The following is a 13,225-nucleotide window of genomic DNA, read 5'->3' as shown; positions in this document are numbered from 1 at the left end:
ACAAATGCCATATAATTGTTACTCATATGTGGAAACTCAAAAACAAAAAGCAAAACAAAAAATGAACAAAACAAAATAAAAACAAAGTCACAGATACAGAGAATAGATTGGTGATTACCAGAGAAGTGCGCTGGAGGGTGGGCCAATGGGTGAAGGCAGTCAGTTGTACGGTGATGGATTGCAGCTACATTTTTGGAAGTGACCACTTTTTAGTGTATGGAGATGTTGAATTATAACGTATACCTGAAACATATAATAATTTTTAAAAAGAAGACGAGGAGAGAGAACAGGGCAGAAAGAGTATTTCAAGAAATAATGTTTGAAAATTCCCAAATTCAGTGAAAAACAAATCTACACATTCATTAAAGAGATCCACATTCAGAGACACCATAAACTGTCAAAAGCTAAGACATAAAGAGAGAATCATGAAAGCAGCAAGGAAGAAGAAATTCAACATGTACGAGGGATCCTCAGCAAGACTAACAGCTCTTTTCTTATCACAAACAATAACTACCAGAAGGCAGTGTGATGATATATTAAAAGCACTGAAGGAAAAATAGTGCCAACCAAGAATTCTATATCCAGTGAAAGGTAACTACATAGGCAAATATAAAAGACAATATAAATGTACATTTTGTTTGTAACTCTTTTTTTCTCCTATTTCATGTAGAAGACAACTGCGTAAAGCAAGAGTTACAAATACATTTTTGATCAGCATGCTATGTATAAAGATGTAATTTGTATGACAATAACAGCACGAGAGAAAGAAGAAAATGGAACTGTAGAGAAGCAAGTTTTTAGATACAATTTTAATTAAATTGCCATTAATTTGAAACAGACCATTATAAATAAAGATATTTATTGCAATCCCCACAAAAAATAGCTGAATAAAAAGTACTAAAAAATGACAATGGAATTATAATGACAAGATAGAAAAATGTCTAACACAAAGGAAGGCTGTAATGGAGGAATAGAGGGAAAAAAGATGTAAGACATAGAAAATAAGTAACAAAATGGAAGTTCTTTCTCATGAGTATAGTAAAAGTAAATAGATTAAGCACTCCAATTAAAGGTAGAGGTTAGCAGAGAATTTAAAAATATGATTCAACTATATGCTGAATACAAGAGACATTTAAGATTCAAAGAAAAAATTTCAGAACTGAAGGACAGAAAAAAAGATATACCATGCAAACAGCAGAAAAACAAAACTGGAGGGGCTATACTACTACCAGATAAAACATACGTTAAAACAAAATGATCAGAGACAAAGAGGTACATTCTATAATTAAAAAGCATCAATCCAATCAAGAAAACATATAATTAGAAGCATATATGCAGGGACTTCCCTGGTAGTCCAATGGTAAAGAATCCACCTTCCAATGCAGGGGACGTGGGTTCGATCCCTGGTCAGGGAACTAAGATCCCACACGGGGATCGGGCAACGGGGCAACTAAGCCCATGCGCCACAACTACTAAGCTCGCGCACCTCAACTAGAGAGGCTGCGTGCCGCAAACTACAGAGCCCATGGGCTCTGGAACCCACGTGCCATAGCTACAGAGCCCACGTGTCTTGGAGCCTGTGCTCCACAACTAGAAAGAAGCCCACGTGCCACAACAAAGAGCCCTCATGCCTCAACGAAGATCCTGCATGCTGCAACTAAGGCCTGACACAGCCAAAAACAAAACAAAACAAAAAAACCCATATATGCACGTAACCCAGCAACCCAAGTGTCCAGCACTAGATGAATGAATAAACAAAATGTGGCAGATACATAGAATATAATATTATTCTGACTTTAAAAAGAAGGAAATTCTGACACCTGCAACCGTATGGATAAACTTAAAGACAAAATGTCAAAATATATGAAGAAAAATTAAAGGGAGAAATAGATAATTCAACAATAATACTTGGGGATATCAACAGTTCACTTTCAATAATGGATAAAACAACTGGGCAGAAGACCATCAAGGAAACAGAGGATTTAAACAACATAACCACCTAGACTTAATAGACATGTATAGAAAACTCCAACCAATAAGAGCAAAATACACATTTTCCTCAAGTATATATGCAATTTTTGCTAGGATAAACCATATTTTAGGCTAGAAAACAAGTCTCAATAAATTTAAAAGGATCTAAATCATACAAAGAATGTTCTCCAGTCATAATTAGAAATGAATAATAGAAGGAAATATGGGGAATTGACAAATATGTGGAAATTAAACAATAGTCTTAAATCAATGGGTCAAAGAAGAAATCACAAGAAAAATGAGAAAATACTTTGAAATAAATGAAAATGTAAACCCAACACAACAAAACTTGGAAGCAGCTAAAGCACCATAAAGAAGGAAACTTACAGCTGGTAAATGCTCATGTAAAAAAAGAATAAAAACCATATGATCCAGCAATTTCACTTTTTTTTTAAATGTAGTATTATCTTTAATTAAGTACAAAGACTTTTCCAATCATGTCACCTACAGATCATTTTATCCACTGCTCTGTTTGGCCGCCAGTCTCTTGTCGCTCTCCTCAGCAGTGATAAGGTGGATACCCTTTCCACGGGGAAGAGATCCATGGTTTGTTGCCTTTGCCAATAACGAAAACTTTGCAGAGCTGGATGGCAAAGCTGTTGCCATTGGCGTCTTTCTTACGAATTACATCAAAAGAACCAGGAGGGCTTCCCTGGTGGCGCAGTGGTTGAGAGTCCGCCTGCCGATGCAGGGGACACGGGTTCGTGCCCCACTCCGGGAAGATCCCACATGCCGCAGAGCGGCTAGGCCCGTGAGCCATGGCCACTGAGCCTGCGCGTCCGGAGCCTGTACTCCACAACGGGAGAAGCTACAACAGTGAGAGGCCCGTGAACCGCAAAAAAAAAAAAAAAAAAAAGAAAAGAAAAGAAACCCAAAAAACCAAAAAAAAAAAGAACCAGGATGTCTCTCTTGGTTAGTGATCACACCAATTCTTCCCAGGTTAGCACCTCCAGTCACCATGCACAGGTTACCAGTGTCAAATTTGATGAAGTCAGTAATCTTGCCAGTCTCCAAATCAATTTGAATGGTGTCATTCACCTTGATGAGGGGATCAGTGTAGCAGATGGTGTGAGTATCATGGGGAACCAGATGAGGATTCCTTTTGTCCCCACAAAGATCTTTCTCACTTTGCACAACTTATCCTTGGCCTCCTTCGGTGTAATATGATGAATAGCAAAGCGACCCTTGGTGTCATAGATCAGACGAAAATTCTCTCCAGTTTTGTCAATGCTGATGACATCCATAAAATCAGTGGGGTAGGTTATATCAGTGCGGACCTTGCCATCAATCTTAATAAAATGATGCATGCGTATCTTTACTTCATCTCCCGTTAGGGCATACTTAAGTCTGTTCCTTAGGAAAATGATTAGGGGGAGACATTCCCTCAGCTTGTGGGGACTGGTAGATGGATGAGGAGCAAACACACCAGTTTACCCAGCATCCAATGCTTTGGAGCTGATATGCACTTCAGGTGCTTCTTGGGACCATGAGCCATGGCTAGGCTAGGCATGAAAAGAGCCAGCAATTTCACTTCTGAGTGAAATTATAAGTGATGGTTAGGCCATTTTTAAATTAATTAATTAATTAATTTAGGAAATATTTTCAACGAAGAACACTTTTTTAAAATATATTTTATTATTATTTTTTTGGCTGCATTGCATCTTTGTTGCTGTGCACAGGCTTCCTCTAGTTGTGGCTAGTGGGGCCTGCTCTTTGTCGTGGTGTGTGGGCTTCTCATTGTGGTGGCTTCTCTTGTTGTAGAGCACAACAGGCTCTAGGTGCGCAGGCTTCAGTAGTTGTGGCACACGGGCTCCATAGTCATGGCTCGTGGGCTCTAGAGCGCAGGCTCAGTAGTTGTGGCGCACAGGCTTAGTTGCTCTGTGGCATGTGGGATCTTCCCAGACCAGGGCTTGAACCTGTGTCCCCTGCATTGGCAGGCAGGTTCTTAACCACTGCACCACCAGGGTAGCCCAGGTCATTTATATTTAATGTAACTAATTACATGTTAGGATTTAAAGTCTGACATTTTATCATTTGTTTTCTGTTTGTACCCTTTTTTGTGCCTCGGTTTCCCTGTGTTGTTTGCCTATGGATTACTTAAACATTTTCTTTAGACTTGTATCTTTTGAGTATATCCCTTCATGTGATTTCTTCATGTGATAGGATATTATATTATTAGTAATATTGTACTACTAATATCAACTTTTACCAGTTCAGGTGGACTGTAGAAACATTACTGTTAGGTTACTTTATACTCTCCCCTTTATAATACAGTTGTCTTAAAAATCACCTTTACATATTTCAAGAACCATATGAGACAATATTTTAAAATGATTTTAAAATGTTAAAAGAGGATAGTCTATTATGTGTGCACATATATTTACCATTTTCTTGCTCTTTTTTCATTGTTAATGTTCCAAGTTTTCTTGTTATTATTTTCTTTTTGGATAAATAAATTTATTTATGCATTTTTTAGAGCAGATCTCTTGGTGATATAGTCTGATTTTCCTTCATCTGAGTATGTCAGATATATTACTTTCCTTCCTGAAGGATATTTTTACTGGTTGTAGAATATTGGGTTGAAATTTCCTTTCTTTTATCATTTTTCTTTTAGATCAAAAAATACGGGCTACTTCCCTGGCCTTCATGATTTCTGATGAGAAACGCACTGGCATTTGAATGATTGTTGTTCTACAGCAATGGTTCTCAACTGAGAACAGTTTCGCACCCAAGGGAATATTTGGCAATGCCTGGAGACATTTTGGGCTGTCACAACTAAGAGTTGCTACTGGTTTCTAGTGGATGGAGGCTAGGGATGTTGCAAAATAGCCTACAATAATAATATTGTAGCCCCCCACAATAATAATTATTTGACAGAGTTGAGAAACCTTGTTATATAGGTTTCATTTCTCTCTGGGTGCTTTCAAGAACTTTTTTTTTGTCTTTAGCTTTCAGAAATTTGAATATGGTGTATCTAGATGTGAATTTCATTGGATTTAGCCTATATAATATTTACTCATCTTCTTGAATCTGTAGGTTTATGTCTTTTGTCAAATTTGAGAAGTTTTTTTTAAGTATTTTAAATTTATTTATTTTAATTTATTTTTGGCTATGTTGCATCTTTGTTGCTGCACGCGGGCTTTCTCTAGTTGTGGTGAGCAGGGGATACTCTTCATTGTGGTGCACAGGCTTCTCATTGCGGTGGCTTCTCTTGTTGTGGACCACAGGCTCTAGGTGCACAGGCTTCAGAAGTTGTAGCACATGGGCTCAGTAGTTGTGGCTCATGGGCTCTAAAGCACAGGCTCAGTAGTTGTGGTGCACGGGCTTAGTTGCTCCGCAGCATGTGGGATCTTCCCAGACCAGGGCTCGAACCCATGTCCCCTGCATTGGCAGGCAGATTCTTAACCACTGTGCCACCAGGGAAGTCCCAAACTTGAGAAGTTTTTAAACCCTCTTTCTTCAAATATATTTTCAGCTCCGCTTTTTCTCCTCTCCTTCTGGGATTCTGATACAAATGTTAGATCTTTCATTGTTGTCCCTAAGGTCTAAGAGCTTCCACTTTTTTTTTTCCAATCTATTTTCTCTCTGTTGTTCAGAATGGATAATTTCTTTTGATGTATCTTCAAGTTAATTGATTACTTTCTTTGTCATCTCCATTCTGCTACTGTGCCCATCCCAGTGATTTTAAAAATTTAGTTATTGTATTTTTCAGTTCTAATATTTATATTTGGTTCTTTCTTGTATCTTTTCTTTCTTTCCTGATATTCCCTCTCAATCTTTCTCTCTCATTTGATTCAAGAGTGTTTTCAAATGCTTGTTGCATTTTTACGACAGCAGCTTTAACTCACGATCAGACAATTACATCTGTTGTTTGTTCCCATTCCCATTTAGATTTTTCTGGTTCTCAGTATAAGAAGAATTTTTTTAATTGTTTCCTTGGCATTTGAAGTATTAAGTTATGAGACTCCGGTTCCTATTTTTGTGTGTTTGACTTTTTAATTAAAACTGTCAAAATGTTTTCCAAAGTGTTTGTATTGTTTAAATTCCCATTAGCAATGTATGAGATTCAGTTTTTCCTCATCCTTTGCAACATGTGGTATATTCAGCTTTTTAAATGCTAACTAGTCTAATAGGTGGCATAATATTTACTTATCTGTTTTAATTTGCATTTCTCTAATGACTAATGATGTTGAATATCTTTAGATGCATTTATTTGACATCTGTATATGTTCTTTGGTTATATATTTGTTCAAATCTTTTGCTCATTTTTAAATTGGAGTATATTATTGGGTTTTGAAAATTCTTTTCATATTAAAATCCTTTATCAAGTATGACTGGAAAATATTTTTCCCAGTTGGTGGCTAACCTTTTCATTTTCTTAACAGTGTCTGTTGAAGAATAGAAATTTTCAATTTTCATGAATTATAATCATATTGTTCTTTAAATTTCAGTATAATGCCCAAGAAATTTTTGCCTAACCCAAAGTTCTATAAGTTTTATGGTTTTAGGTTTTACATTTTATATCTATGATAAATTTTAGTTATGTTTAATATGGTGTGAGGTATAAACCAAAGCTCTTTTTTTGCCTATGCATATTCATTTCTTCTAGTACTATTTGTTGAAAAGACCTTTATCCATTAAGCCACCTTTGCCACAAATCAGTTGTCCATATACATGTTTGAGTTTATTTCTGAACTCTTTTCTGTTCCATTGACCTATTTGTCTATCTTGATTACAATAACACACAATCTTGAATTAGTTTAGCTTTATAATAAGTCTCAAAGTCAGGTAGTCCATGTCCTTCAACTTTGTTATTATTTTTCAAAGTTGTTTTTCCTGTTTCATGTCCTTTGCATGTTCACGTGTATTTTAGAATCAGTTTCCACACACACACACACACACAAACAAAGCTAAAAGCTTCCTGATATTCTGGTTGGAATTCCATTTCATCTACAAGTCAATTTGGAAAGAACTGACACCTTAATAGTATGAAGTCTTCCAATTTCTGAACATAATCTCTCTCTCGCCCCGCTTATTTAGGTCTTCTTTAAGTTCTCTCAGCAGTGTTCTTTAATTTTCATGGTATATACCTTGCACTTTTTCTAGAGTTGTCACTAAGTATCTAAGGCTCTTGAAGGTGTTCTAAGTGCCATTTTAAAAATTCAAGCTTCAGATTGTTCACTGCTAGGACATAGAAAATAATTTATGTATACTAATCCTTATCCTGCAACCTCACTAAACTCACTTATTAGTTCTAGTAGCTTTTTCTGTAGATGCCATCAGATTTTTTTCATATAGACATTCATATGTTAATGTAGTCTTATTTCTTCCCTTTCAATCTGGATACTTCCCCCCTCCCCCTGCACTGGCCAGAGCCTCTAATACAATGCTTAGTATAAGTGTTGAGACCAGACATCTTTCTGTTGTTCCTGGTAGTAGGTCTTTCACCATTAAGTATGATGTTAGCTGTTGGCTTTTCAGATACTCTTTATTGCTCAAGGAAATTCCTTCTTTTCCTCTTAGCTGAGTTCTTCTCATTAATGGATGTTGGATGCCTAATACTTTTTTACTGGATACCAGACATAAATTTTGCCCTGTTAGGTGCTGCATATTTTTGTATACCTATAAATATTTTTTATCTTTGAGATGCCATTATTTGGAAAGTTTGATCCTTTTGAGGTACACTTTTAAGCTTTCTCAGGTGGCCTCAGAGTAGGGCTTAGTCTATGGCAAAATTTCCCCACAATTGAAGTAAAATCCTCTGAGTACTCTACTTGATGCTATGTGAAGTCTCAGGTTTTCCACTTTGGCTTTTGAGAGCAGGAATTATTCCTACACCTCTATGAGCTCTGTGTAAGTTCCCTCCAATTCTTTCAGGTGGTGATTTTTCCCTGGCTTAAGGTAGTTTTTTCACATAAATGTATTGATGAGTACTTAAGGGAAATTCTCTGCAGATCTCTGGAAATCTTTGTGTAATTCTCACCTTTTTGATGTTCTGCCCTGTAAATTCTGACGACATTGGCTTCATTGGACTCCTCATCCCATTTCAACACTAAGAGATCACTGGGCTCCACCTTGGTTACCCCTCCCAGCTATAAACTGTGCAATCATAGGGGTCATCTCATTTCTTCTCTCAGGGATCATCATCCTTCATTGGAATTGAATATTTTTAAATGTTCAATGTCTTGAAAACCATTGTTTCACCTATCTTGTTCACCCTTTTAGTTATTTCAGCTGTTCAAGTAAATCTGGCCAATTTTTCCATCTTGGTCAGAAGCAGTCAACTGTTCAGTCTTTTAATGGTGACTGTTGATTAACAGGATTAATGAAATTAATGTGAACACATCAGACTTTTCCTTTCTGGTTAAATTTAAAATGTTTTGTTTAGGAAATATACTGTACTCTGTTGTTATGAAACATTCTCAGATGTTGTGTTCTAAAAGTTTTGTCTTTTGCTTTTAAATCATCAGTCCATCTGGAATTCATTTCCATGTATTATTCCATGACTGCTTGATTGCATTCTTATATGGATACTCAATTGTTCTAGAACAAGTTATTGAAGAGGTGTTCATTCCCCAGAGCTCTGTATTGCCACCTTTATAACTAATTAAGTGGTCCTATAAGAATGGATCTATTTCTGACATCCTTGTTTGGTTCCATTGGTCTATTTATCCATATGCATGATACCATACTGTATTACTATCTATACATTTATTTCTTAATATATGATAGAATGTCCTTCCCTGTTGTTCTTATTCTTTAATAGTGTCTTTCTTATTCATGACCCTTTGCATTCCCATATAAATTTTAAAATCAGCTGGTTAAGTTTTGAAAAATTCCTGTTGTCATTTTTTAAATTGGATTTGCTTAAATCTCTAGGTCAATTTTGAGAACAAGCAATTTTACAACATTGATTCTTTAACATATTACTGGGGTAAAGAGCTCATTTTATCCAAGTCTTTGAAATGTTCTCTTAACATGCTTTCATTGTTTTCTGTAGAGGTCTTTTGTTATACTTATTCCTATCAGTTATTTTTCGTTTGTTTGTTTGTTTTGCGGTACGCAGGCCTCTCACTGTTGTGGCCTCTCCCGTTGCGAAGCACAGGCTCCGGATGCGCAGGCTCAGCGGCCATGGCTCACGGCCCCAGCCGTTCCGTGGCATGTGGGATCTTCCCAGACCGGAGCACGAACCCGTGTCCCCTGCATCGGCAGGCGGACTCTCAACCACTGCGCCACCAGGGAAGCCCCAAATATTTTTAATGCTATTGTAAATGTGTACTTTAAATTTTCTTTCGTTCCTTAATAGGAGAACCAAGAAAAGAACCCTAGAATTTTGAAGCAAACACAAGACCTCTTCCAGATGCCTAATTTTACCCTAAGAGATACTGCCTGGCTAACCAGAGGACAATACATGACCATACGTGTCGAATTTTTCACCAAGAAGTTGGTATTATTTGTTCTTTCAAGACATCTGGGATGCGTGCAGAGGTCCATCATTAATTTTTGAAGATACAGTTTCACAAGTAATTGGCTCAGACTCCCATGTGGCATCTATTCTCATTGCTACTTCTCCCACAGATAACATCTATAGCCCCATGGGCAACATGATCAGTTGACTAAGGAAGAAAACTTAAGCATGTTACGTTGGCCGAGCCATAGACTTCTGCAGCTTTATATTTCTTCATGAGCAGAGTATGAAGATATCTGTGTGCTATGTGAATACTCACCAAAGTGCATCCATTTTAGAGAAGACTCCAGAGAAGTAGACAGAATGTCAGTCAACCTCTACCCAGCTCCACTACCATTCTCTCAGTTGTAATGAATGGCAGGGATGGAGGTTATATGTAGGAACATTGACTTCCTTTCAACAAGACTAATCTGGATATTGCCACTGCTGAGTGCCCAACCTGCAAAAGTTTAAACAGAAGCCTGATGTCACTTTTCTCTAGAAAAGGGCAGTCACCCTTTTGGTGATATACTGACTACACTGGAACACTTTCATAATGGAGCGGGACATGATAGCCATATAGGATGGGGGAGAAACAGGTGATTAATTAAGGATTTTCTATTACTATCCAGCATTGAGGGACTTACTGAATGTATTATTCACCATCATAATCCCACGTAACAGTGGTTCTAAATGAATACATAATTTTAAAGCAAAATAAATAAGGTAGTGGTGACATAACAATGAGATTTACCTGTCTTACCATGGATCCCATCAACCCAAAGTAGTCTGTCGTAATAGAATGGCAGAATAATTGTAAACGTAATTATTGTGCCATCTGGCAGGAAAAAACCCTTGTTTATGTTGGAGTACTGTTCAGGATGTTGCTGTTTCTCAAAAAACCAGAATAGATAGGTCTAGGAAACAAAGAATGGAGCAGGTCCTTTCATTATTACATCTCAGCAGGCCCAGTAACTAGTGTTCATACCCAACCACTAATATTTTTGCTTTCCATTCCTATTTTGGGCTTTGCTATTTCTGAATTCTTAGTTCCAAAGGAACCTTCTGCTAGGGGGCAGAATGACTCCAATGACCTTATAACTGAATCTGCCATTTGAGGCTCTTATAACAGTGACAAAAAGGCAAGGGAAAGATGTTAAAGAACGACATCCACAGAAAATCATCCTGATTATCAAAAAGGAGGCAGGAAAAAGTATGTTTGGAACCCAGAGAAAAACTCTGTGGTGTTTCTAGTACTTCCATGTTCACTGGTAAAAATTAATGGATTACAATAGCAACTCCAAAGAGACAGGATGAATAGCTCAGACCCTTCAGGAACAAAGGTGTCAACCCAACAATAACTCCCAGCTTAAAGTACAATAAAATGTTAATGGTAGAGTCCAGGCAGTGGGCATATGCGGTCTACTGTAATATTCTTTCAGCTTTTCTGTATGTTTGAAAATTTTATAATAAAATCATGGACAAAAAAAGGGATGGAGGGAACATAATCTGCAATGCTGTTAGCAAAGGGAACATGAAATAAGTATCTGAAGGAAATATTAAATATCGATTATAGTCTCAAGACTTGAAAAAGGAGAACTATAGTAGCTCTATATTCTTTCTTCACTGATTTGTAGTGTGTACATATGTGTGTGTAAAAATGATAAATGCTTACTTTTATTCCTTTACTTATCAAATTTTCAGAATAAGCTGGTACTTTGGCAAGCTCCATAAAAGGTTCTATCAAAAATTTTTTCATTTTGAATTTGGAAGCTTTACCTACAATCACTGTTTCAGTCCACTGCAATAGCTTTTACGTGTTCAGATTATCCTACCTTTGGTCAGTTCCTTCAGGTTGACATGATTCTACAGTCTTTGACAGCTTTCTTGCTTTTAGGCATAAAATATATGTCAGAATAATCATATATACATCTCCTACCCTTGACCTGTTCATATGCCATTTCTCCAAGGAGCCCTTGCTTCCTTTTATAGAAAACAGAATTTAGGAACCACAGATTGTACACATGAAAACATGGTGCTCACTGCTTCCATGTCACTAATGTTTTTAGACTCCTTCATTGGAGAGGTAGGAAATGCACACTTCAAATTCACATGAAAGACTACAGGCATTTTACTTCTTTATTTTTTATTTTGCAAAAATTAAATCCTCATGAAATTAAGTTATGTACTTAATTTTGGACTCACCTACAATAATATCAATATTACCTTTAACAAAAGGCTAGTAAAGCAAGCACAGATTTCATTGTATTTCTTTGTCCTTGAGATATAGCTCTCCTACTACTATGTCAAAATATTTTAACATCATTTGAAATTATTTTTCTTTACATTGTTATGTAATAAGCTGATTGTGAATCAAATTCACTGGTTTTGATATTAGGATTGCTATTTCCCCTTTGCCTTCTTTTTTAAAATAAAAGTCAATACGTAAAGTATCTCCATGGATCCAAAGTAAAAATATAAAACAACGTTCAACCAAAGATAACTAGCTTCCGTCCTTGCTCTCTCCCAACTGTTGTTTCACTTTATTTCTTTTTGAAAGTATAGGTATATATAGTATTCCTCTATTCCTTTCACAAATGTTAGCATAATATACATATTATTTTCCACTTACCTATTTTTTCATTTAACCTATCATGAAGATCACTCTATAGAAGTATACAGCTGCACGATATTCCACTGTTACATAAATATGCTAATTAAACCAGTTTATGCTGGGCATCTGGATTGTTTCCAGTCTGCTGCACTTATATATAGTATTTTTTAAATTTTTGTGCATACCACACTTCATAATTTTACCAATGTATCTTTAGGATAGAAGCAAGGGTCTGGGCCTTATGGGATATGCAGAGATTACACATGGGCAATGCTCAATTCCCTCATATAAGAGTTGTACTGTTTTACATTTTCAGCAGCAATGTGAGAGTCCTTGTTTTTCCAGTCTTGCCAATAGAATATTTTAATACCTTGTTGGATTTCTGTCCATCTGATTGGTATGAAGTGGTATCTCAATGTAGTGTTACTTATATTCTCATCTCAACTTTTAGGCTCTTTATGGTTATTAGTTTGTGATATAGTTGCAAATATCTCCAGTTTGTAATTTTCCTGTATCTTTGTGAATACTGCTTTAGTGCTACAGAAAACTGACTTCTTCCTCCTTATTTCTACTGGATCTTTAATTCATAGTTATTGATATCTCAATTCCAAGGTTATAAAGGAATCCACTCATGTTTTCTCATAGTACTTGTAAGTTTTTCTTTTCTCCCCCCTTTTTGATATTTAGATCTCTTGATTTGCTGGGAATTTACCCTGCTTTATACTGCCAGGAATTAATCTAGTTCTATCCCCTACATTTTATCCAGATGCACTAAGACTAATTATAACAAGTTCTTTTCCAACATGGTTGTAGTAAAATGGCTCCTGAGAAGAAAGGTGGTTAGGGAAAAACTAAGGGCTTTCTTTCATCTATAAGATAGGCTAGAGAAGACATCATCAATATTCACAAACATATCAGTGGAGTGGAGCTCAAGAAGCATGTACCTCAGGCATTCAAGGAGATCCAGAAATTCACCATGAAGGAGACAGGAGCAGTAGATAATACACTCAACAAGGCAGTCCAGGCCAAAGGAAAACAGAATGTCTCATACTTATCTTTATATGGATGTCCAGAAGGTTCTAAATGTTATTTTTCTTAGTGTACTGGTCACCTTAAAAAAAGTTTAGTCAGCA

General features: G+C 36.5%; 1 pseudogene; it reads right to left on the bottom strand.

Annotated features, from left to right (window-relative positions):
* Positions 1-2,487: 2,487 nt before the first annotated feature.
* On the bottom strand, positions 2,488-3,526 carry LOC101332115 (small ribosomal subunit protein eS4, X isoform-like; annotated as a pseudogene).
* Between the last annotated feature and the right edge of the window lie 9,699 nt (positions 3,527-13,225).

Source organism: Tursiops truncatus, chromosome 19 (genome assembly GCF_011762595.2).
Source record: "Tursiops truncatus isolate mTurTru1 chromosome 19, mTurTru1.mat.Y, whole genome shotgun sequence".
In the NCBI taxonomy this organism is placed as follows: Eukaryota; Metazoa; Chordata; class Mammalia; order Artiodactyla; family Delphinidae; genus Tursiops; species Tursiops truncatus.
The sequence above is the reverse complement of the archived record's forward strand: the minus strand, read 5'-3'. Positions and strand labels throughout refer to the sequence as shown.